Source organism: Anas acuta, chromosome 3 (genome assembly GCF_963932015.1).
Source record: "Anas acuta chromosome 3, bAnaAcu1.1, whole genome shotgun sequence".
Lineage (NCBI taxonomy): Eukaryota > Metazoa > Chordata > Aves > Anseriformes > Anatidae > Anas > Anas acuta.
The window spans coordinates 39,242,009-39,269,045 of NC_088981.1; the positions used below are offsets into that span (position 1 = coordinate 39,242,009).

The 27,037-nt window shown below is 39.5% G+C and overlaps 2 long non-coding RNA genes across 4 annotated transcripts in view; both read left to right on the forward strand.

Moving 5' to 3' along the window:
- Positions 1-2,538: 2,538 nt before the first annotated feature.
- LOC137853879 (uncharacterized) overlaps positions 2,539-27,037 on the forward strand; it is a 128,692-nt gene continuing 104,193 nt past the window's right edge. For 2 of the 3 annotated variants that reach the window (XR_011094787.1, XR_011094788.1), the window contains exons 1-3: positions 2,549-3,375; positions 3,520-3,576; positions 6,373-6,544. This is a non-coding gene — a long non-coding RNA (uncharacterized lncRNA). Of the gene's footprint in view, positions 3,376-3,519; positions 3,577-6,372; positions 6,545-27,037 lie in introns of all 3 variants that reach the window. The other variant, XR_011094786.1, reaches the window with a different exon arrangement.
- Positions 16,367-23,527, forward strand: LOC137853878 (uncharacterized). The gene is made up of 4 exons (XR_011094785.1): positions 16,367-20,278; positions 21,797-21,835; positions 22,289-22,318; positions 23,304-23,527. It is a non-coding gene; the product is annotated as an uncharacterized lncRNA (long non-coding RNA).

A 27,037-nucleotide genomic window follows, 5' to 3' on the forward strand; every position in this document is an offset into this window, starting at 1 on the left:
GAATGTATTGAGAAGTTTCTACAGGGAATTGTTCTTGATTAAAAATTTTCAAATATTCTCATGAATGATCTGGATGAGGGAATAATATTATACACAGTACATTTGCATATGACAAGAGATGAGGGATTCTGAACATGTGGAAAGCAGAATTAGAATCCCAAATGGTCTTGACAAATTGAAGAGATCATCTGAAAAAAATAGGATTAAGTTCAGTAGTGAAAAATGCAAAGTGTTAGGCAGAAATAATCAATTGCACAAATACAGAATAAAGTAACACAATAGACAGCAGTTCTCTCTTGAAAAGATCTGGAAATGAAAGTTCAAATTAAAAATCAGTTGATGAATTGTTAAAAAGCTAACTGACCAAGTAGTATGAATATGAAAAACAGATCATAGCATGCAAAAGTAATCTTCTAGTACTTTAGACAGGTAAGGACTCAGCTTGGAGCACTGTAGCCAATGAGAATTTGACAAAACTGGAGTTATTAAGCCCTCAAAAAGAAGACAGAATGGTCAGGGCAACAATTAAGATGCAAAAAAACAAAAATAAACAACAACACAAACACACCAACAAAACACTCTTGTAAAGGGGGAGCAGTATGTCCTTTGTGTTCATGGCAGACATAATATGAAATAACAAGCTAAATTACACCAGGGGAGAGTCAGAGTAGTTATTGGGAAAACCTTTCTAAACGTAAACATAGTGAAGCCTGAGGAGTCATTGAAGTTGCCATCATTAAGAACGTGCATCTGTCACAAGGGACACAAATATTGATTCTGCCTTGAGGACAAACTAGATGACCTTTTCAAGTCCCTTCCAGCTCTACTGTCTATAATTTTATATCAAGACAGGAACAGGCTTTGCAACTCCTGCTTATCTCGAATAGTGACTAATTCCATGTGGAGAGTTACTGAGTTACAATAAAAATTCTTAGTCAGCAAGAGCAATACTAACCTGTATACAAGAACTGGATTTGGTGAAGTGAAGTTATTGCTTAACATTATTACTGTGTGAATTCTTTTGCTAAACTTATATTGACTTGTACCTGTCAGTATTTTAGAGTAAAAAAATCAGTATTTCAGGTTAGCACAAATATAATAAAAGATACTATAATTTCTGAAGCGAGTTTAGGGAATAAGGGTGAATATTCAATCAAATCAATTCTTTCTCAGTGGCGTGTGGAAAGTTTTGGGAAGAGAAAGATGAATGACTCATGCCACCTTTCTCTATACTCCTGCTGTTTCTGGCTGCATCAGTCTCAGAAGCTCATAGCTGCAGGAGACCCTTGCAGAATACTGTGTACTTTGGTGCTGTGCACTGTGGCCATGACCTGAACCTTAAAATCCTTACCAGCAGAATGGGACAAATGTGCAGCACAGAGCCAGTGCACTTTTTACCACCTGGGCTTTGTCTTATTCCCTTGGGGCATATTTTGTGCAATGCAAGTGGGGTGACCAAGGGGCCAAAGAACAAACTGTATAAATTTGATTCCTGTCCTATCCAGAGCTCTCTCTTGTGGTAGGGACTTGATGTTCTGTAGTGTTACTTGAGAACTGCTCCTGGTTTGTCATTTGTTTAGGCCAGAGATGAAATGCTTCAGGCAAGCAGTAGTACGTAAATATTTGCCCTATCCAAAAATATATGTATTTCTGAATATTTAGGGAAGCTTGTGAAACTCTTCATACCTTTCTGCTCCTTGAAGTCTGTGGTAACTCTTTTGTATGCTGCTTCCTTCCAGCTTTATGTGCCACATGGTACCAAATTACTGTAGCAGAGATTGGGAAACCTCTGTTTAGCAGGTCTGTTTTATGGTTATGCTAAAAATAGAGGTGAAATGTGCAACTCATTTCAAGAACAGTTTCTTCACTGAGATCACAGGATCATTTAAAGCTGTCCAAACACTTAGGATGAGTGTCCAGATAGTCTGGATTTTTTATTTTTATTTTTTCAAGAAGTTTGGAAGTGGGACAGCTTACTCACTGTAGATGATTCATATCTTCATGTCCAAGTTTGAAGTGGTTCACCACACCGTGGTCACAACTCCAAAAGCATCAGGTGATCGTCAGACATTACTCCTGCCTGTAAGACTGTTTGATTTTTTCCCACTTTCTAGAATTTTCATAACTTACTGACCTCTCCCCCCAAACCCAAACAATTTAGGTTCAAGAACAAGCATTAGGAAACTGTTTACGAAATAATTAATGTACTGAATTCCCCAATAGACGAAGCTCTTCAAGCCAAAGTTATGGGGACTCAAGTGTAGAGATACTACCCTCCTCATGGACTCCTAAAGCACTTTTCCATGTTTCTTTGCAAAGGTTTTATCTTTTGCAGTTTTGAATCTTTTTGTCTAGACAGCAGTAAGTAACTGGCATACCTTTCTGTCAAGTATGGTGTGGTTAAGTCTTTCAGATAAATATAGCTGGATATTTAAATACAAAAATAAATGGTTAAAGCTCTACTTATTAGTAGCATCTGTCTCGTGCTTGATGTGTACTTCTCAGAAATATTCTAATACCTACAGAGGCTATATTTAAGCAACCTTGCTTCTGCTTTGGTGATCACATGTCATGCAATGTCTATATTGTTGATTTTGTTGCTAAGCCCCGCTGTGAGTTCTAGTTTCCAGTGTTTCAGGTTACATGTTTAAACCTGGCCTTCCAACTGTTTCACACTATCCTGCATGTCCTCTTCTAACGAAGCTGATACTCTGGAGGCCTTCTCTTTCCACACTGGTCCACATTGGCATGAAAAATTGAGTGGAAGGAGGAGTTAGTATTACAGATTTTTTGTTTATGATAGTTGTTAACTTTCCACTTCGGAAATGTCACTAAGAGGAAGCCTTAGGAAGCACATATTCGGTGCATGTGGTCAGCAGATTGGCTTCTGACACCTTCCCCCATTACTGGAGAATTTCACGAGCTCTTAAGAAAAAAGCAAACAGAAAATATGAACCTGGCAGGCATCAAAGCTGAGAAACTGAAGAGGACTAGGAGGAAAAGCTCTACTTCAAAACTCTTTTCTTATAAGCCTTCGATCTGATGTTTTTCTTTAGGACAGATACGGAAAAAGTTGATCTTATGCACGCTTCTTTGGAGGATTACATTTAGGCCCATTTACGTTATTGGAAGAGAGCTCTCTGTACACCTGTGAGGTTTCAAGTAACTTACAATATAAAGCAGCCAGTGACTTGCGTGGGACTTGGGCTATCCCAATTAAATTGTGTATGATGACATGTCAGCATGCCGGGGCTTCATTTCTGCAAGCAGAAATCCCTTGTGCAGTGTGTTATGGAAATTACTGTTCCATGCCAAGAAATTTTATTTTACTCCATCAGATGCAACTCCATTTCTCTGGCTCTCTGAACATTTTCTGTACGTGGATATGGGTAGTTTGAGTTTCATTAGTGAAATAACTCTAGGTTCTGTGTAAATGTCCTGATGTATTGTACATTTTTTGGCAGCATGTTACTGCTCCTTTGATTAGAGCAGCCACTGTTTATTTGTTTTTATATTTAGAGCAGCGAAATGCAAACATCCTTACCATCAAGAAGGCTAGGCGGGGTAGTACTGAAGGTAGGTTGTTTTTATCTCTGTACTGCCTGTGTGCTTATGTTTGTGTGTGCCAGTTTTGCCCTCTGGTCCAGAAGAAGTTGAAATTGTTCAGAATGCAATAAAAACTGTTTTCTGAAGACTTGCTTTTGGGGAAGAAGGAGAGAAAGAATCCACACTGAATAAAACCATACGCTGAGGTTGACTTCACCTTAGCAAAGTCACTTGGATTTTCATATCCCTATGCAGGTTCATTGATCTACATGCCAAAAGGAGCTGGTTGGTTTTGATTTACAGTTTCTACATTGTTTAGGAGATTATAGTCTAATTTTGCTGCTGCTGTGGCTAGTCAGGGCATGAACTGCAGTCATAATGATAGACACTCAGTTTCTGGATTTTAGCATGCCAGGCAAGGAAGTCACTTAAAAGTAAAGCTGAAATACATGGAAGAAGGGGTTGTGGAGGAAAGAGCACAGGGAGAAGGAAATTAGATTGACCTTGGCTTATTAAAGAGTAGCATACACTGATGAATCAACGAATTTAGGCAACGCTGAAAAGGATGGCATGGGGTGAAAATGATACCTGGCTTTAATTATTAGAGTTAGTGTGAAATGACAAATATAACAAAAAGATAACTGGAAAAAATGGATCCATTTAAACGGGAAAATGTTTTATTGCAAATGGTTGCTTATTTGTATTAGTATTGTGTTTCAGAGTCTGCTCTGAGATGAGAGGACAGGGAGGAGTTGCACTGCACTTCTCACTGTGCATGCATTAATAAAAGATTCGCTGTCTTCAGTGGTTCCCAGCTCCCACAGGGGTGGAATGAAGGGAGTTCCCACTTACAGGAGGGCAGGAGTTTGACTACTAGACTTTGAAAATGTCCTCAGAATGACTTGGTAAAACGTAGTTTTTGGATGTGTAAAGCTGCTTGAGGCATTGTGGTTTCATTCAGATTTTTTTTTTCCTTTTTTCTTTTTTTTTTTTCCTTCTCTTTTCAAGGCTGGCCTGAGATCTTAAGAGACGCTGTAGTTTAGACTTTGTATTTTATTAACACTTGGCTCTTTCTAATCTGTTACCTTCAGATCACGTCATATGCCATTACAACACGAATGAAGTACAAGAAGCCTTTGGTTGGGCCTCTGGGTATTTCTTTGTAATAAACAATTTATTTGCTATATTTTACCTCTTAGCAGCCAAATGTTCTTGATATTTGAAATGATTTCCTTAATTATTTTTGGGATTAATTTTTGGGTTGTTGCTTGCTCAAGAGTAGTCTATTGTGTGGTCTAATGACAAAATTTGAGCAGATTAGGCTTGCTAGTACTTGCTTCTATCTAAAATAATGAAGTGTCATTGTGAGGGCTCTGTTTCTGACAATATTTACAATTCTAAACTCAAAAGTCATTTTCTGTGCATTTTCTTCAATAGTCAATTAAGATTCTTTGTTCTGGGTTCAGTCAGTAAATTTACTCATTAGAGCATTTTTATGCAAGTGCTTTTTGATTGAGACATCTGTGGAAAAGAGACTGAAAAAGTGGTAGCTAAAGGAAAGGTTAACAAGTTAAACTAGGCATTTACTTTAAAAGATTTCAAATTGTGAAGTACTAAAGCTGTCTTAGGTATAGAATAATTTAGATTGTGATTCACCCATTCATCTTCATCCTGCAAACAGTTCAGGCTGGGTACTACACAGAGATTTTAATTTAGGTGTGTAATTCTGCCCTGTTGGATCAGCCCAAGGTTATTTTGCTCACCTGGAGATCTACATCCTGTAACAGACTGAGGCCAAGTTTGTTTTATAACTTGAATATTAACGTGTATTGAGAAAGCCAGATTTCTTAGGGGAAACTTGATTTAATCTGAAAGCCCAAACAATTCCAAATGGATACATTTATGCCGTGGCTGCACACATGCACATTCTTTGCCTCCTGGCAGTGAGGCTCATGCAATGAAGCAAAGGTTTCTCTGACGTCGTCACGGTGGAGCCCCAGTCTTTTTCCTCTCCTTCTCTCCCCTACCCTTCAGTTTTGGATTCAGGGGTCAGAGAGGTTCAGTGTGGGTATTGAATTACCATGTTGTTACTATTTTGGAAATGAAAATGCTGGCTGAGAATGTGAAACTTTTTTGTTTTCCTCCCCTTTTTGCACAGTAAGTATCCCCACAAGTAAAACATATGGCTGTAACTATGGTACCAAATTAAATGCTATCTAAAGCACAGTAGCTTTAAAATTGTAGAGGTGTTTGAAAGGCTGTTTAATCTTTTACCTGTTATATATGATATAATAACATTGATATATGTTGAGCAGCCATTTGGGATTTTATATATCAAACAGAGAGTATGTGTATTTTGAAATTTAATCCTTGTGAAATATTTGACATCCTGAATAGGATAATTGACACAGGGACGCTAATTAGGGGGTCGTAATTCAGAAGGTTGTGATCATGTACTTTATACTGACATGTATATTGTCCCCCTGGTAACAATGTTAATGGTGCCTAGACATGTGCATCAGGAGAGGAGAGCATACCCCTGGGAGCTCTGGAAATCAATCTTCTACATAATACCATTTTTATAATGCTCTAGAAGGAGCGGATTTACACATTTTTCCATTTATTATGCTGATCATACATAAAATATCCTGGCTTTAGAATAATTTGATTCAGCTGGTGTTTTCATTCTTAAAAATCTGCAGTGAATAATATCTTCCCCTGAAACTGGGCTTTTCACCTAACATGCTTTGCAGTTCTCAGTGTTCACTTAAAATCTTAGGTAATCTATTATATTCAGCTGAACTGAGTCCTGTTTACCTTCTGCAGGGATTATTCCAGCAACTCCTGAAATGCAAAACCTTCTGTGGCAAGAGAGAAAAGGCAGTCTTGTGACTATGGCTCTGACCTAAAGGACACGCTCTCTCCAAGTATGATTTCATTCAGGTAGTGAGACCAAGAGCTGCATTAAAAAACAGAAGGATTGGCCCTAGGCAGACAGGTGAGCTCTCTTTTTTCTTTCTTTCCCTCCTGGCTTTGTGATCACACTACACGCATAATCAGACTGTCTGCCTGCCCCAAACAGAGCATTCCTTTATGGCATTTCAACAAATCCTACAGCTCTTGGACTCCATTTCCTCATCTTTACCAGATTTTTCAAACTTTCTGCATGGTAATAAGGCTTAAGTTAGGAAATAAAGCACTCATTTGCTATATGTTAATTTAATGCAGAGAATTATTAGTTAATGCTACTTAATGTACAGTAGTGTACCACTATGGAAGACAGAAAAGTGAAGAATGGGCTAAAATCCAATTAAAATTGCTGGAGTCTAACAAAATTTAAAATCGCCCAGGGGATATTGATCTCATTCTTGAAAAATGCATAGAGGGATTTTTAATTTTTTCAAAATTAAGTTTTTAAGTCTCCTTGTGTGCAACTGCTCCAGAAGCTGTCTCTTTTTGCAGTACAGTGTGTCCTCTGATGCTTGTGTTTGGACATTGCTTTAGCAATGACTCAGAGTTCCAGCTATTGTTTCACTAACACCAGTTCCTGCCGGGCTGGGGGTTTCCCCTCTCTTCTCTTTCCCAAATTGTCAGTCAGACTCAGCCCTCTTCAGTTCATAAAATCCAACAGAAGGCCCCATATTGGGCTAGGATGGCTACAATATGCTAATTATGCAATTCCAGTGTTGCAGCTACACTGCAGGAGAAATTATGGCTATTCATCATCATCTGGACCCAAAGGAGGCATCAGTGAGAAGAACAGTCATTGCAATACAGTGCAGATGGTGGCACTTTGTCAAAAATTGCACTTTGGTATGAGTACATCCTTTCACAGTGGGTGCATCATGCAGTTCTGTGGAGCTTCTCCCCAGAAGAGTCACACTGTCCTTTGTGTAGTTTGTTGTTGGGGGGGCTGAGAGAATTAAAAGAAGAAAAAAAAGAGGCAGATATGCTTAAAATTGTACTGGTGTACGAAGATCCATGCAAAGTCTGGGGAAGACTTTATGCTATTTAAACAGCAATATGGTCTGACAGAGACAGTGTGTCTTGGGAACAAGACATCAGGTGGGCTGCTCTACTGCAACAGCAAATGCACACTGTATGGGACCAGAAAGGGCTGAGGGTGTCAGCATTGTATGTCCTGAAGCACAGTTGGGTTAAAGGGAAAAATGGACACATGACATGAGGTTTATGCCAATGTTTTAAACGTGTCCAGGCCACCATAGCCACCCACCAGGGCTGGAACCTCCTATTGTCTGGTGTAATGCTGAGAAGCTTTACAAAAGATGCCTATCACCAAACTGAACTTTGTCTTATGACAGCTCTCATCTGTGCAACACATATGCCACTGTGATAGGACTGCTAGCACATTACACTTCTGATATACTTCGTCTCATCAAGGCTAATAAGAATAGTCATTACATGTGTTCAGAAGTGTCCTTGACTTACGGCAATGCCGACATCTCATATGGTCATAATCTTCCTTCCATGTGGATGTTTCCAGAAGGTTTTTTTTTTTTTTTTTTTTTTTTTTTTTAACCCTTAACTTATGTATCTCATGAAAGGCAGAAGAAATTGTTTATTTTTTATTTGCCCTGTGTATGTGCATTTCCCTGAACTAACAATTATGCATATTCCTATTATCTCTGTTTTTTCCTCATCTCCATGTGCGGATAGGTTATTTAATCATCTGCAAATATGGATTACAATCTCTTCTGAGAAGAAGCTACATAGTCTTTACCTACCCTGAAAATCACAGTGCACTCTGAAGTACCACAAAATTATGATACTCATCTTAAAATACTCATATAATTGCATCTGTTTCATATGCCCTTAACCTTGCACCTCTGCAACAGTATAAATTCAATTAATTTTCTGTTTGGAACTATCCTCAGAGATGGGCTAAGATGAAGAATGAGCAGGTTTCTTAGTCTGCCTGAAAAGTTGCTTGGTATTTTGCTCCATTTGTGGTGTTTCAGCATAAGACATACAAATTTCCAGTTTAAGGGCTTTTGTGGCCACTGGTGGTAAATTCTGACAGTAATAAATATGATTATTCTGCTTGAATCTTAAACTTTCCAAAGGCTTTTTTGATTTTTTTTTCATGCTTACTGTGCTTGGACCCTCAATATAACATAGAACAATGGTTTATTAAAACAAGCTGCTGTATTAAATGTGTGCTTACTCAGCTGGAAGCTGGTTGACCATTTCTGCTGCTGCTCTCAAATTCCCAAGCTGCAGATGGAGTTGGGTTAATGTAACATAAATTTCCCAAGAACCTGCAGTAGAATTTAACATGTTCTTTGCTACATATCCTCACCTTCCAAATTAATCTGAAGATAAATGAGAATTGTTTATTTGTTATTTCATGTTGTACTCTGAGACAGTGTACTTGTTTGTTACAGAAGTTTCTTCCTTATATTTTGAGTAAACCTGAGTCCCTAAGAAGCTGTTTAACACTGATGAGGGAATACTATATGTGCAAAAAAAGTCAAAGGCACACCAGTATACAACGTAATGGGGGAAATTTTTTTTTTCAGTCTTAGTATTTCAGCAGAAAGAAAAAGGAAAAAAACAAAAAACTGTTAGAAATGGCATGTATGCCTGAAATTTGGTTCAGTGTCTTCCCCTCCTTCTCCAGGCATTTGGCATGCAGTTGTGGGTACAGAATCACAGAAAACCTGAACAACAATAGCAGCAGTGTGGAAATCGACCCATGTACCCACACTTACTGAGTGGTTCCAGAAGATGTGGGAAAGCCTATTGATGGAAAAGCTGATTCATACAATTCTCCCTTCCCCAAAAGTACAACAAACAAAACCACTCCTGTACACAAGTATATTTGGAATCTGTCCACTCAATATACCAGGTGCTAATAAACAATACTCTTGAGAATATTTTTTTCAGGAAAACCAAATGCAATATTCAGGAATAAAGCTTGCAAAAAGCAAAGCTCATAACCATGTGCATGAGTAGATCTGTCTTTAACAGAGAGGACCGACAATTTTTACCCTTTCTCCTCATTAGTCCTTGGGCACAGACTAAAATGGCAATGGATGTGCAGCTTGTTGAGCTGCTAGATCTGATCTACTATGCAGACTGACGTTCAAATCTGGTCTGACCAGGCATGCACCTGGAGATGCCTATGCAGCTTGCCTGTCCTGTAGTGTACGTGCTCTGTAAGAAAGAGGAGAGCACTGAAAATGAGGTTGGGATCCAGCATCAAGCACCCAAGCTAAAGCTTGTTCATACCAACAGGTGGGTTCCTATTGTCCTCAAAGGATCTTAAATCAGAAAATGTGGGGAAAATGTCTTGAAATAGGTATCTAAGTTTCTGCTATTCTGTTTTTGGAAAGAAGGAAACTGCATTCATAGAGAGAAGTTGTGATTCAGTGTATCTATGACATTTTGAGAAGCAGCACGGGAAATAACTTCTGTAAATGCCTCCAATTTGTATAAAACAAAACAGGTTACTGGCATAACAAAGTGTACTTGTGCCTAACTAAAATATCTTAGATTCCTAAATGAGGAGTTTGAGTTTCTGGAAGGTTCAAGGGAGAAGAAGTTTCACATCAGCTTAAGAGCCAACGTTTTTTTCTTCACAAGGAGGAAGCCTTCAGTTAGGCCTGTAATATTAGGCAGTGTGGCCTTATTCGCCTCTGCCTGGTTCTGTTGCCAACCCTACAGATTCAGTTCTTCATGCTCTTTCTGAGGATTTTGAGTAGGTTTTCAAAAAACTGTTTAGCAAAGTGCTCTGGATATTATCTCAGTTGATTTGCTGTACTGCTTTTCCTTAGCTACCTGCTTGATCGGAATATGAGGCAGTAGATTGGAGGGCAGCCTCCCAGCTCCTTCAGCACAGACATTTTCTTCTGTCCATAGCATCATGCTGCCAGAGAGCTCACTTCCCAAGGACAATGTTAACTTTTCATTTCTGTCTCATTTTAATCTCATGTGAATTTGAAAGAGAAAGTCTTGATTGAAGGTTAGCGCTACTATTTAGGACAAGCTGGAGCCATTTCAAAGACAGACAAAACGTAGAGATGAAAATTTACAAATAACATAGAGGCTGCAGGGCTAAGCAAGGAAGGAAATCATCTTGCTCTTCATGTGCCTATGTGACACAGTTCTGTGTTAGAAATAGGTGAACTAACTTGCTGAGGGTTGAGGTTGACTAAGAGTCTTTGCTTAACTCTGACAAAAGCCACATTGCGTCTTCAGCTTCGTGTTCTCCATAGTTGAAAGGAGCAGGTGACAGAACCAGCTCAAAGAAACAGTATTTCTCCCGACCCAAAATTGCATTAAAGCAAATGACTTGGAAATAAATAAGTAAACAGAAACTGTAGAAAAAGACTACAGATAACATTGTGTCCATGGAAATATTAGCACAAGTTTGCTCTTCTCTGTGCTTGAAAATTAATCATCATGCTGCTTTCTTTAATCAGTGATGGTGATGTTGATGAGGTGATGGTCATTTTTTTTAACCATCTTCCCTTCTTTAATGAGATAAACTCAGAACTGTTGCAAGTTTTGAAAGGTGTCGGTAACAGCAGCATCAAGAGTGATGGAAACCAGCACCATTGTATGGTTTTATAACATGGGGAGCAGATGTAACTTTCAACTTGCTAGAAATTACCTAGGCACCTTTCTTATTATTTATTATTATTATTTATTTTTATTATTATTATTATAAAACAGTGGAACTGTTAGAATTCAATGAGATAAAAACACAGCTATGGGTGCCATGGTTTGGTCTGGATTACAGAAGGAAGTTAAAGAATGCAGCTTCAACTCCAGGGTCTAACAGTCTGTGAAAGAACAAGATGTGAAAGATATGCACAAACAACACATGTGACAAATTCCTCTGAGAAAGTTATTACTCTCTCTTTTCCATTTCATTTGGAATGAAAAGAGAGTCAAACAGCCTATTCTGTTGTGTTCACATTTGCTAACTGTTTACACTTTCTGGTTAATTACTTTCTATAGTTTAATGGAAAGAAAACCTCAAATACCTTGTCTTAAAAGCTTACATTTGCCATACTAAAGAACTCACAAAGTTCGTGCTCAATTGTAATTTTCAGTGCAAATAAGATCTTTTGGAGAATTGAAAGAATAAGAGCAAACACCTAAATAGTCTCTAAAATGCTGCTCATGTTGAGACAGTGTAAGATAGTAAATTAAAGTTTAGCAGTTCAAATAGGGAATATTTCTTCAGCTTCTGGGGCATGACAAAGTTGCTCAGGGATTGTGGCATTTTGCCAGATCAGGGAGCCTCCAGGAACTGAAACAGAACAGTACGGGTGACCCTTTGCTGCTTTAGACCAGCTGTTGGAGAGAAGGGAAGCACTGATGTGTGCACTGCTACGTGAACGAAAAGAAACCAGAGTACGTGGAAATTGTCACATCAGCATTAGTCTGGGAATGTGTACCTTTGCTGGTGGGAATGTAATGTTTTCATTCTTTTTTTCCATTTATTTATTAAAGAGGTACATCTATAACGACTCATTCTTTTTCTAAAATGCTACCTATATTTGTGCAGTAGTATACTGCACAGTATATGTAAAACACTGTGCCATTCTTATGTGGTCACAAACAGAAGGACTATTGCAGTGCATGGGATCTGTCCTTCAAACTTAGGAAGCTTGAATTCATGCTCTGGGGATTTGGTTTCTCCCTGTGTACTCCAACTAATGGAGAACTCAGAATAAGGAAGACTCACAAGTGGCAGCCGCAGTGTTTGGGGGATCCTAACACTATTCAGCCAGGCAGGATGACTTCTCATTCCTCACTGGTTCTACTCTGGGAGCATTTCTGCTGTAACATAAAGAGATCTGAGCTGAGTGATAGGGACCAAGCATGCAGTGATTCAGTTGACTAATTATTGGTTACCTGCTCTCTGTGCTGGCTGAGATAGAGGGAAGGCATCTGGGCTGATCCTGCCCATGCTACACACAGTCTGTGGGCTGCAGCAAGCCTACGAAGTGATGTGTTAGATTGACGGATAGCCTAGAGTTGTCCTGGGATGTTTGGCCTGCTGTCTTCCTAGACATCACTCAGTGTACTTTTGCATCTGGACTGCTGGACTGGCTGGAAAAAAAAAAAATCAGATGTAGCAAAGAGGAAGGGGAAGTTTAGGTCATACACACTGTGATATCGTAGATAGGTTCACAGGGCACGTGAGGATGGGGATATTTCAGTCAGAGAAGAAAAGGAAGAGCCAAATGTTCAGTGCAGGACACGTACTTATTTAAGTTGCACAGTGCTGACACACAGTGGAGGGCTCCATGGTACCCTTTTCAAAATTCACTCCAGTCCCAAGCAGGAAAAGAAAGTGATATTTTGAGTACAGAGAAGGCACTCAGCTAGCCTAGAAGGAGCAGCAGCTGTTGAATCAGCTACAGAGAGGGCAAACCAGAAACACAGAAAGCTGAGCACAAACAGATGAGAATGGAGCAAAGAAGCAGCAGGAGACAAAACAAAAGGATGCAGCCCAATGGGCTGTCTTGTCTACAGCTCTCTCCTAATGCAGAGTGACCTGGGGTGAATGCCAGAATGGGAAGTTTTCATAAAACGTTGTTAGCCCTGAATTGGTATCTCATTCCAATGCCTATTGCCTTAATTTTCACTTATACATCTAAAATTTAATAGTTATGTATGCTGCTATGTAATTATTTTGTAGAAGGGAAAGGGGCAAATCCACTACCAATAATTTTTAAGTGCTTCTTACCCAAATTGCCTGGATGAGAATTACAAAACCTGGCCTTTCCTGAAACTCCTCCTTTCTCACCTACATGGGCATAATGCCGCTAGTTTAAACACTTTTCCTCCTGTTTTGAAATAAATCACGTGGGTGGATACTCCTAATGTTCTTGTCCAAGTTGATAGTGCTATGTCCTACCCTGCAAGTCACAAGAATTTGCTGTATTCTTCAGAGATATGTATTTGCAATTTGCAATTAGTCATCCGTAGAAGGGGACTGTTTAAGACAAGCCTTTCCCCCAAAGCAGTTAATTCTTCAAAATGAAAATAATCAGATAATGAGTTCATTTCCGATTTCACATTTAATGCCAAACATTTTTGGGTAAACAAGATATGCTGGCAGAGCTCTCCTCTCATTGTATGTTTTTTATTAACTGGGAAACAGACAGTTGATTCTTATCCTCTCTATCAGCTCAAATAAATTACACATATTTCAGAATGGGAGACTTGTGCAAACTGGTTGGCTGGTTTCAGTGTGGGAGCCCAGCAGCCAGGCTGTGTAAACTGCACTGAGGTCAGCTGCAGCAGGCCCTGCTAGCGAGAACCAAAATCCTACAAAAACCCAGCTCAGGAATCTCTCACTCGATGGAAACTTTTACCACAGTAACTCATATTTCTCCAGAAAGAAAACAAGTAGGGCAGCAGACAGCCCATCTCTGGCAACTTTATCAAATAAGACAAGCCCAATAGTGGAGCTGCTGCATCATTTCTACTGACAGCCTCTTGGTAGTGCAAGGGAGCACCTGAACAGCATGGGTGTTCCTGCACGCCTCCTTGCTGTGCTTGAGCTGGCTTCGGCTTCAGCTGCTGGTGATGCATGGGGTAACAGACTGCTGTTTTTTGTGGGAGGGGTTTGTTTTAGAAGGCTTGTGTAGGGAGGTGAGAATATAACAAAGCATGGGGTAAATGAGTGTTAAATACTGTTTTCCCATCCTGGAGCTCATCTTTGGACTTGCTGTACTTTTACAGACCTGCCAAAGAGAACAGAATCTGGGGACCCTGAAGCCTTCAAAACTGATACTTCTCAGGCAGGAGAAACTGAGAAGAGAGAAATAGTGAAGTTTCATTTGGAAGTGGTATTTATGGCATACATTATGTCAAAAGCATTTAAAGAAACTTGGAAAAGATGTCCCATATTTTAGTGAGACTAAAATATTCAAAATCATTTCTAATTTTGAATATTGTAGTTCAAAATTCAGGCTGGTGTCTCATCTCTCTCGTACAAAGAATATTTTTTCTTGTACAAAGAAAAGTGTGTGCAACAAAAGCTGAAATGTCACGAAGAGAACAGTCATTCATAAACAAGGCAAAGCTGCCTTCCCTGTTGATGCTTTATATTAGCTTAGCACTTAGGCCGATGGTGCTAGCTCCTGTCCAAAATGAGAATGTAAAAACAATCTCTGCGCTAAAGAGCTCACAGTCTAAACAAAACGAAGAGTCAAGAGACGGAGACAGACAAGAGGAGGGAGTTCAAACACAGTGATAATCCATCAGTGCGCAGCCTCAGTGCAGCAGTAATCACACTGCCATTAAGGTTTTAAATGGCCATTGCAATTAAGGAGCATTTCAAGGTAGGATTTGAAAGAGAGTAATGTGATTGTTTTTATCGGGCTTTGTCCATTAAAAAATTAGTGAGAAGCAGTGTTAGGAAGACATAATTTGACCTCAAAAATCTCAGATTCAGATGTGGAATGAAAATGATAAGTAGAGTTTATTAAGATCATTTTTTACTGATGTACAAAATAACTTCCATGACAGTGGAGGGTGTAACAGAACTACATAGGTGCAGCCGGAGAAAGGCTCTGCAAGCTCTCCACAAGTCCTGGCTTTGGCAGTTTCACTGTTCAGCTTTTTCAGACCCACTGAAAAGAAGTTGCCTGGACTTTTGCAGGGGTACGGAAGAGAGGGAGTCTGCTGTCCACAAAATAAAGCCAATGAACACTGTGATTTCTGGGAAAAACAATATTTGCAGCATGGGCTCCAGACAGTAGAAGCTGGGGTATTAGTAACGTGTGACTGGAGACAGTCTCAGCAGTGCAGCTTTTGCTGTCAAAAGAATAAAGGAATGTCTTGAGAGAGCTGCTCCTTTCCAGCCCTCTACTTAGAGGGGAAAAAGTGCAAATATTTTTCTTTCTGCTGTCATTCTGAGGATGAAGCCACCATTTGGATTTTCCTAACCCGGTGTTTAACTTTCAGATGACAGAAATACAACAGTTCACAAGAACATGGTCTCAGCCCTCACACATATGCTAGTTAACACTTTGATGGCTGAATTAAATGCTAAACACATCTAAGCTGATTAAAGAAGAATTTGGCAAATTACAATAATACCCTGACCCCCTCACCCCCCAAAAAAACAAACAAACAAACAAACACAAACCAAAAACAAACAAACAAACAAACAAAAACTCACAAAGATATGCATCTCTGCTGTTTCTTTTTTAAAACCCTTCTCAGATCATTTTCTTTTCTTTTTCGGTAAAAGCCTGATTTGGAAAGTTATTGTCTGGAGGCTGTATTTGCATAACAGCAAATAGAGTCAACCTACATTGTCCAGTTGAGGAAAAAATAACCTTCAGAGAAAAGGAAGGCAATTTGCCCTGTTATGAGTCATCAGAAGCCGAAGGAAGGAGACATTCTTGAGGAAAAGGTTGCTGGCATAGGTCTACTGCAAAGGAAAAGCAGCACTATTCTGCAGCCGTGGTTTCTCTTGGAGAACAGTTAATGAATTGGATGTGTGCTCTGCTTTCCTGTTCCCAGGAGGCTGGTTCCTGGTAGATTGATAGGGGTAGTTGTTTGTTGCAGTGTTTTCAAGTTGCTTCAACTGTTTCAAGCCATGTGCCTGGTTATCTGTTCGGGGTTCCAGAAGTTTGAATTTAGTTAGATACCTACCTGTTTTCCATACAAGCTCTGGGTAGGCTCTGGGTCTGATACCTCCTTAATCAAAAGGTTCATTCTCTCTCCTCTGAAATTTCTGATGCACCTTTGTTGTTTCAGAATTTTTTATTTTTTATTTATTTTTTTGTATTGTGTTTGTCTCCAACTTAAAGCAACTTTCATACTGTTCGGTTTTTCAGGGGAAAAAAAACTGTGGTGAAGGGACATTCAGAAAAGCACCCAGCTTCTCTGCAGGTTCTTTTTGAGGAACTCCATTGCAAGAAAACAAAATTGTTATACTTAAGTGGAATGGTAGGTTTTTCATGGGTCTTAATGCTTCACTATCAGGTTTGCCAGCCCCTGCTATCTGTGAAAGTATATTTGATATGAGCACCCCATTTCATCAGATAGGAAGTATGCAATGACCTTTAATTGACTTCTACACCCTGGTTCCTCTGGAAAATGTGTAGTGAATCTGTTGATAATTTCTCAAATATGGAGTTTCCCTAAGGAATATCCGATTTAGACCAGTCCCCTGACCGCTCCAAGGTCTGTCACAGAGCAAACATCTCTGTGCCCAGACTCAACCAAGAGGGCAGCCGTCTCCCAGAGAAATGGCTCATGACTAGCAGCACTACAGCCTCCAACTGAAATGTGTAACGCTGGTTTGTCCTTCAAGTGTGAAGCCAATAAGGAATCTCTACCACAGTTTTTGAACATATTTCCAAGTATGGCAGGATGCAGTGGCAGGCACATAATAGGACTTTTGGCATGTATTATACTGTGCTCAACAACTCCACTCTCTGATCCAAACATGCCCACCAAAAATAACTTCAGTGAACAGCTTTTATTTTAATTATTCCAGTGTGGGACTCATGAAGTTTTGCCAACAATCTGGTTTGTAAAGCTTTTTGTGTCTAAGCACAGAAACCCGTAGTGTGTAGTTAATTCCCCACTGGGATTTTCCTGATTCAGTCACAGGTCTATTCTGCAACCTCATCTTTCTTTACCTATCACTTGCTCTTAACACTGTTCACCCCATTGACTCCTTGAAATCTCATGCCTTCTTGGCTTCTGTGACTGCTCTTTCCCGGCTTTACCCCTAATTTTCTGTTTTCTCTTTCAGCTCCAAATTTAGTGGTTGTTGGTGGATATTTGGTGGTTCCCTAGTAGTTCTGATCTCTGCAGGGCTCTCACTGAGCTCTGTGTGTGGGTTCTCCTCTTCCCCCCTTTATGCTCTCTGTCCAACTTAGCAGGGGTATAATAACTGAACAGCTACAGTTTTTGCCAATGACTTGCAAATCTGCCTTTTCCTATCTGATCTGTTTCCTTTTGTCATTGAACCTTTCTGGTTTCTTCCCTAATTGTCTCCCTCTTTCCATCTTCCCTTCCTCCCCATGTCATAAATCTTAAAACAAACATAAGAAAAAAGACGTCCCTGTGGTTTGGTGGTATGAGCCGCTCCATTCTGCAGAACTGACTATGGTCGTTCTTCTCTCTTCTCTACATTCAACTATTTATTTAACCCTTCCTTTATCCAACTCTACTTTGTTTTATGGGGAAGCACTTGCAATTTGGGACATGGCAATGGTGCAGTATTTAAGAGGTTCATATTACTTTGTGAATAACCTCAGATAGCCAATAAATTGCCCCTTTAAAAAGATTGGATGTGAAAGGAAAAAAAAGAAAAAAAAAAAGAGTTCCTATGATGCTCAGTTTAGATCAGGTTCATTTCCTTAGGTTCATTTCCTGAACGTGACAAAAGAAACACCTTTGGAAGGAAAGAATGGGAATGTTCCAGAGCAGGATAACCTATAGTCTGATAGTTTTTAGCGCAGGTGTGGATAATACAGATCCCTTCATGCCTAGAGGGAAGGGAGCCCAGAGCTTCTGCAGCAGGAGGGAGTGCCCTAGTTGTAGTCCTATTGCGTAAAGCAGCCCTGCAGCAGCAGCACCCACTTCTCTCATTGTTTTGGCAGAGGAGGGTGGAGATCCCTGTCTTGAGATAGGCAACGAAATTCCAGAGAGGCTTAAGATGATTTCAATATCCTCAGCATTTCCTAATGGCTAATCTGGGCAGCTCTTGCTCAGCCCTCTGGGCTATCTGCATTCTTCAGTACCCAAGTTCTGGATCCCACCAGGGAGGTGCACACCTAGGAGTCAGGAGCAGCAATTTTCAGTGCTGTGGGGCCTAAATCCTGCTTATGTCCAGACCAAAATATTTATCTGTATTTCAGTAAATGCTTAGCTCTACCGCATCTTGGTCTTGGTTGCCTTGATAAGTACTACCAGTATGAACAATTTGGCCAACATGATGTTTATTTTCAGCATTTGTGTAACTTTCACGTGCCATCTGTTACAACATCCATAACAAAATGCTTAAATTTATGTAGCAAAGCTAGGGGAATGCCTTTGGAACAGCTAAATTCACACACTAGTGCAGTTGGACTTGATGATCTTCGAAAATCTCTTCTGACAGAACTGTTCTGTCCTGTCCTGTCCTGTCCTATCCTACTCATCACAATGTTGCTAGTAAAATAAAAAAAATCCTATAAATTGATAGGGTATTCCCCTGCCACGTATACTCTATGCCCCTTTCCCAAAAAGGCTAATAAGGTATATTGTTTTGTGAGAATCCCTTCTCACTCAAGAATTCTCAGACTACTGCTTATTAGCATGCTCAACCTGAAATTCAGTACCCAACACTGGTACTTTTTTTTTGTCTCACTGGTTCTGTACCCTGGTTCTGCTACCTTAGTTTCTGTGCATATGCAGTGTGGAGTATACAGTGGGGGATTTTTTCAAAGGTCTGGAGGTCTTTCATTCTTGAATTTCTCGTGAAATTCTACTTTAACATTTTCATAAGGCACACAAATATTCTTGGCAATTTACAGTAGTCCTTGTCCAAACTCATTTAAAATATAGTTCAGATGTTCTGAGAATAATAAAGCTAAAACCAGAGAGAAAAAATAATAAAATGATATAGTTAGAAGATCAGTGGTTATCTAGGTATTCAATATTTTATCTTAATGGCTTGGATGGAAGGACACTTTTAATTACTTTTATTGAGTTGCTCTGACTGTGTAATAAATGTTTCTAGAAGTCAGATTTGAATCAGAGGAGGGTTTCACATGAAACTGAATGCTTTTTAGAGAGAGTTGCAAACACTGGACTTTGTTATCTAGTATAAATACTGGAAACAAAATGGTTCGCTGATCTTGTTCTCATCAGTCACTTTTCTCCCAAGTTACCAGTGCATTTGCCCATCTGTGATTAAAAATACAGATAACCAAGAAACTGCTGCATTATGGTAAGTGTAAAGAAAATAGAACCAGAAGCTGTGCTTTATAGTAAGCAGGGGGATGCTGCAATATTTGAGCAAGTATCTGCCAGCAGCTGTGAATTAATGAAAGAACTATTACTTCAAAATTATTAAACTTTTAAAAAACAACAACCTTGGATCATGTCAATTTGGTGCCTACTCACTGGAAAGTCACCAAATCTCACTTGTTTTGCTTGGGCCTCACTCAAACATAACTGGCCTCAAGCTAGTAAGCAAGCCAGCAAATGTTCTGGCTTGTAAAGAAATCTGATCCAACTCTGTAAACTGAACCCAGCCTAAGAGTGGTGGTAAGGGGAACATATGGAAAATTAATGACAGATAATAGAATGGTGGGACAGCCTTAAATGAAAAAAATATTGTTATTAAGTTTATGCAACGATTCCAACTAATGGTCTTTTGGCTGGAGGGTCTTTTGAGCTAAGAAAGTTACAGAAAAGCTGAGCATTGCTTTTGACTTTGCCAGCACTGAAACCCCAGAAATGGCTGCTGCACTGCTCTTACCCCTTCTGCAGCCTGAAATCTCCCCCCCCCTCTTTAGCCTGTTCTTAATTGATACCTGTAGCAGAATTACTTTCTAAGCTGGTTCAGCTGCAGCAGCACTTTGGGAAGTACAGCAGGTCTGGTCCCACCTGTTTAAATAAATGGGAACCTCAGGAAGAGGAGTGGATTGGAATTTGCTTGGTCTCAAACTGGGTATGACAGCAAAAAGCTAGCCTGAGAACTGCAAGCCTAGCCAAGCACTAGCAGGAGGAGGTAAGAGCGGTATGGGTGTTTTCTTTTCTCCTCTGTGGACCTCCAGGCATTTTGGAAAGATAAGTTGCTACTGGTATGGTGTCACAAACGGGGAAACAGTCTTGGGGAGCTTGTAGTCACACACCTCCTCTCTGGGGGGAATGGGTTTCACAAGGAAAGGGAAGGAGGGAGGGGTCACTTTGAAGAAAGAGTGTGCATTGCTGGAGTATTTATATCCTATGTTTAGTTGGCTGATGGCCAGGGGCACTCATCTAGTGTAGACTTGAAACTCTGGTGCCATATAATAGTTATTTTGTGCTAAGAGAAAAGTGGTTTTTATTTTTTATTTTTATTTTTTTTTCTCCCCACTTTCATTATTTCAGACCAGCTAAAATGCTAATCTGCCTGCCTATAATTTAAAATGCCTTCTTTCTCTTCTTCCCCCTTTCTTTTCACAATGGATGAGCATCAAGCTGCCTTTACTTGCTGAGTAGCTCAGGTGTGTCTTCATTACATATGTCCAGTCCCTTCTATCTTTGACAGACCATGTGGTGCAGTGTTCCCTGGGTGATTTCACGTGGTAAACTGATCCCTCTCACTCAGAAGAGGGCTTCATGTATATCTGAGGAAAAACAGCAAGGGCTACACTGAGGTGAAATGACAGGTGGTTGTCTCCATCTCATTGCTGCTATGTAAGGGTCTATGGCTGTTGGATTATTGTCTTTGTCTCCTGTTGAGTAAATTATCAGGAAGAACAGAGCTTCTGCTTTTTCAGTTGTAGCCCTTCTACAGGAGGAAACCTGTTCTCATTATCTAGTCTTAAGTCTCTCTGCTCCCTTCATTTGAGGTCTCTCTTGAATGAGGACAGCGTGCTGTAATCTTTGCAAACCCATTCTCATTTCCCAGGAATTTACCAAAACATTAGCTCATTGTTTATAGTATTTCCCATTCCTTGCTCACACTTCCAGTATGGAGTGTGACACACCCTGTTATCTATTAAAGTGAAGTGCCAGCTGAAGTGGAGTGGCAGCAAAAAGTGTCATACACATGGCTGTGATAGAAGAGCAGACCCTCACTCTGATGAGCAACATTATTACCAAGTGTGTTTCTGGCTGCATCCTGTTGCACACATGAAAATATTAAGCTTGATGTCGAGTCTCCCACTGGGAGACCCTTCAGGGCTAAAAAGTGTGACAACTCATCTGGTAATTTGGATTTAAAAATAAATGATGATCGTGTACTATTCAGCATTATTTATTCCTCCTGAACCTGGTAGACCAAGCCACTAGGTTTGCACAGAGACTAGAATGCTGAGTCCACAGCGGTCCTTCTTAGAAGAACCTTGGAGGATATCTGGAGAGGACCAGACTCCCTCAGAACAGGTACTGAGGGGTCTCTGTCAGCCCTAACCTTTCTTGCCAAACTGATCACTTGAAAGTACAAATGGATTTTCCAGCAAGTGTCCTTCTTTCTCTCTTTTTTTTTTTTTTTTTTTTTTTTTTTTTCCCCTTCGGATGACTGTCTGCATCTTCATTGCAGTTTAACGAAATGTACTGGGATCAGGATCCCAACGAAGAGGTGATTTCTTTTTTCTTTTTTTTTTTTTTGGATGGCTTACATTAAATAGATCATCAGATTAGATAATCATAAAGTTTCATGTTAACCTTAAAATTTGATATGCATGAAATAAAACGTCAAAAGCTGAGTTTTATACAAAAAAAAAAGAACACAAACACACATGTATTTTTTAATATACATATAAATATGTGGTTTTATACATACAGTGTGGCAGCACTAATACCAATAGTGCAGCAGCAGAAAACTTCAACTGTGTTTAAGGGGCAGCAGGGAATGACTTAGCAGGCAGGATTTTTTCCTGAGAAATAACTCTTAAACTGCTTCACATGGCTCAGAGACTGGGAATCAGTATCAGTGGGGAAGGAAAGAAATAAGAAATGTTTAGAAATACCAATGTTTCCAAACATAAATATTTCCATTTCTGGTTTGATAAATCTGTTTAAACCCTTTCAGGTTCCCGTGGAGGAATAAAACAGCCTAAAGGTAAAACTTATGATGTAAAAGACTGTTTTCTGTGACCTTGGTGAACCTATGAACTGACCAAAAAAGGTGATGGCTCCAGAGGGCACAGTGCATGTTTTGCTTTTCTAATGTCTAGAAGATTCAATACATCTGAAATATAACGAAAAAATTCCTGCAGGGCAGTGGAGATGTCCTACTGACAAGAGGGAGCTGTATTCTTTTCTCATCACCTCATAAACAGTGGGGTTCTGACTAAGGATGTTAGGTAATGCGTGCCATATACAGAACTCAAAGGGGGTATTACTTTCATTGTATAACCCTTTAAGATCTGAGGCAGTATTGTTTAACAAAGCATATTGTTTTTCCCTCTTGCTTTTACTGAGCTTTGATGCTGATTTTAGAACTTGACAGCTGTGTTTTGACTTGTCATGCATCTCCCATACAGGGGAGGGGGGGGCAAATGTAGATGTTCAGGGCAGCGGGCAAAAAAACCTGCATTTTTAAAAAAAAAAAAAAAATCAAGATTTGCCATAGGCAATTGTAGGGCAGGTCCGTAAAGCTAGCCAAACTCCTATTGGGAGTTTAGACCTTAACTGGGTGCTGGTCACACATACACTAGCTGAGAGAACTCTGTGCATCAGACAGGGACTTATAACACCACTGTAGAAAATACTATATTTTATAGTGTTTTCTTGGGATTGTGATCCAGAAGACACACAGGATGCTTGACTTTCCTTGTAGCACTCTTCATTGTGACAATACTTAGGTATGAGTATTTTGTATGAAAAATAATTAGGGTGGAAGAAATTAACATGTTCCAGGACTTTTTTTTTTTTTTAAAAGTCAATGTGTTGTTCCTACTGCAGTCTGTGAAATAGACTTTTTTTTTTTTGTTATTACATTCAAACCCATAACATCAAACTAATTTGTATATAATATTAACCTGCTGAACTGTTTATCCCTTATGTCTTTTGAGAGAAGTAAAGAGTTCATATTTGTTCCATAGCTGAGTTTTTCAGATGGCCCATCCTTGAACAGTTATGAATACCGTGTGGGCATTCAATACCTGGAGCAAGATTAAAACTGAAGTTCTACAGATATCTGAGGAGAATCTCTTGAATAAGCCAGCAGGACTGTACACTGGGAACTATGGGTTGGGGCCTAAATAGGAAAAGACAGGAAATCAAGAGATGTTCAAAACTCTAATAAATAGAAATCACACAGAATCCTGTTCGGGGTCAGAATAATTTTACATACATACGCGCGTGTGTGTGTGTATATATATATATATATACATGTATGTATTTTTCCCTCCTCACTATCCTCTCTAATGACAGAAGAATCAAGAATATTCATTTTTCTCAACTGCTACAGGACACCATGACACAAGGGGCTCTTAACAACTTTCTACCACACAATTCACTAGTTTTATTTTCTTTCTTCTTCCTCTGGAAGAATGACATTTCCATGGTGTTTAAGTCATAGCCCTCTCAGGAGAGGCCTCCTGAGTTTCAGCAAGATTGTATCTAAGGGAAGATGCAAAACCCCAGGATCCTGTTGATGCTCTTCACATAGTGTTTCTGCATATTCTTGTTTCTAAGCCTTAGTGAATTTTATGAGTGCAGGACCTTTGTAGCAACTTCTGTGTAGGAACACCACTTCCTCAGACCATAAGCATGTTTGTTCTGTAAGTATACTTCCCTCACTCTGATATGGGATGTCTTCACCTCTTTTACCTTCTTTCCAGAATTTGTCTTTGCTAACTGAGGAATGGGGCATGATGAGCAACCCTTGCACATACTTCAAATTAATTTTTAACTGGGTATCAGAAGCAAGGCTAACTTAATAAATAGTTACTGCTATTAACTATTTCACAACTGGTCATTTTAGCAGAAATGTCAAATCAATATACTTTTAAGCCAACATAGTACTGTCTGTGAATGGTTAATATCACCTGTGTCCTCTACAAGTGGAAGTTAACATTTTATAGGTCTTAAAGCAGCGTAGGCACAGAATCTGTATTTATTCTCATAGAACAAAATATAAAACAGAACTGCCACTTCTAAAGTAAGATGTTACACAAATATCCCCTTTGCTTAGCCCGCAAATTTGGACCATCTTAGAAATAGAAGATCTAAAAGTTCTCTACGTATCTTGCAATAATTTAGATCTAGATCCAAATTTCATCACTTGCAGTGGTTGTCAGTTCCAAACCACCATGTCTCGTAGAAATTTCTGGAATGTGGAGTATTGCATTTAAAAGCAAAGCAAAAGAGTCCTTGATAGCCACTCCATCATTTAGCTAAACAAAATCCCATACGCGCACCATCCTGCAAGGGAGAATGATAAGGATGGGAGAAATGGGGGATGGGGGGAGTGAGACTGTGCATACAGTGACAGGAATGTAAGGTTTGGAACAAAGGTGTAAATATATATACATATTAACTGCCTTTGTCCTATAATGCTCTTTAAAAGCTAGTAACATGATTCAGAGGCTTGGGTATTTTAAATCCAAAGAAAACCATAATGAAAGACCAGGAAGCCACTTCTTAGTTATCCTTAAACTAAGGATCAAAGCAGAAAGGTATCTCATTTCCATATCTAACTCTGAAGTATTTTATGAAGAAAATCAAAAAATGGATCTTAAGAACAGTTCTTGTTATGCTGTCTTGCATCAGAAGAATGAGTAAGAAAACTTTCCCTTTGCTGGAGGATGTACCCACACGGTATTGTACAGCAAACTTCTTCATCTGTCTCTTGTAATTTTTGGTTTGTAAAGACCAAGAAAGAGTGAGACAGGTTTTTTATTGCCCTGGGATCATTTTTTTTTTTCCTCTTCTCTCATAAACCTTCCATATGCTTCTACATCCATGTCTTGTTTTCAATTTTAGTGAAGGTTTTATTTGGAGACTCATAAAATTCTAATTTATTGCAGCTTCTTTTTATAAGATGGATTGGGGAGGCGGGAAGTATTGAGATAGCATGTGCAAGGCAGCCTCAAGGAATGCATTTGTGAATTTAAAGCATCATTCAGTTTATCAACCACTGCTTCAGTTATTGGCATATACTTTTCCTCATTTTTTAACCTATGATCATGCATTCTCACTGTATGTATAGGAAGTCTAAGTGATTTTACAAGTGTATTAATGTACTTTTGAGGGGGAAGAGAGGTATGGAATTCAGGTGCTGGCTTTAAAAATCATAAATAGGTCATGCTGATAATGGGTATGGTGAGAGATGGTGAAAAGAACCTGCCTTCCCATTGTGCCACATCTGACATTATTTGGTAATATCTTCTCATGCATTTTTGTGTACTATAGTCCTTGAATTCTATGTAAATTGGGAACATGAATCCTGATTTATTGGGCAGCTGCTCGTTTTACCAGCATAAGGTGCACATTTCTAGTACATGGAAAGGTATGGTCTTTCCTCTTGTAGAGCAGAAGTCAGATCAGAAAGTTTTAAGACTGAAAATGGGCATACCAGTATCAACATCAAGAGAGACCTGAAGAATATCCAGGGGCCCAGTGAACTCCCAGATTTATGTGCTTCTTGCATGCACAGACTCCTGAATGCAGAGGGATGTCAAGGGTTGGTCTAGCTAGGTGAGCCTGGTGGGGAACAGAGCACTGAGCATCCCTGAATATACATGTGCTCATGTACTATTTGACCTGCATTTTCACATTTGTGCTTCATTTGGATAGTGAAACTAGTCTACAGACTCATATTTAATAATAAATTTAAATAATCAACTGTTTAAATAATTAAGTATCTTTTTCAGACAGCAAACTGTGCATCCACAGCAGAGTGAGAGGAAATCAGGTGGAAGGGCCTCCCCTTGATACAGTGTGCTCCTATAGGAACCAGTTCTTATTGGCTTGTCAGGGACTGCCTTCTGTCCATGCATACTGTTTGCTGAATAGCAGTAAGAAATGGTCTCCAAGACACCAGTGACAGCAGGCTCTTTCCTTGGTTAGGAGCAGAGGATTTGCCTCCAAGGGAGGAGGAATATCTCCAGGCGCACCTGCCTGCTCTGTTTTCAGAACTGGGCTGTGGACCAAACCATCAACAGATCTTGCTGTAGAAGAAGATTTCTGTGGGGGGGGGGTGGGGAGGGGGAAGTATTTCCTAGTTACTGCCAGCCTAGTTATTTTTCTTTGTCGTTCTCCAATAAAAAAAATGCCGTTCACCAGCTTAAGTCAATGCCTCATGCTTTAAATAGCGAAGAAGCCAGGCGCTAATGTGTTACTGTGGTTCAAAGTTATGATGAAATTTCAAGTAGCCTCTCACTTCAGTAGAACAAGCATATCTCTCAGTAAGAAACTGCATCACTTTTATGTAACCACATGATGTGCTGAAATCACCTGTAAAAATAACTGTCCAGAGTGTATGTTGCACCAGCACAACCTATGTAGAAGGCCTCATCAGGCAGGTAATTAAAAATGTTGTGCAAACTGACATATATTTTTGCATGTTTTTGGTTTGATAGACATGTACATATACATATATATATTCTTGGAATATATTCTTCTTTGTGAATGGCTTCCTACTCCAGTACGGGATTTGGTATTGTATATGTTAAGATATGTCAGTAAAACAGCACTTGTGTTGTTTAAAAGTTTGGAGGGAAGACCCTACTGGGAAAAGTTCATAGGGGTGGGTCAACCTGAGCACTGAAAGAGAAACCCAAGTCCTGCAGCATGTTTGAAAGCTACTCTTGTAGGGGTTGTGAGGAAATAT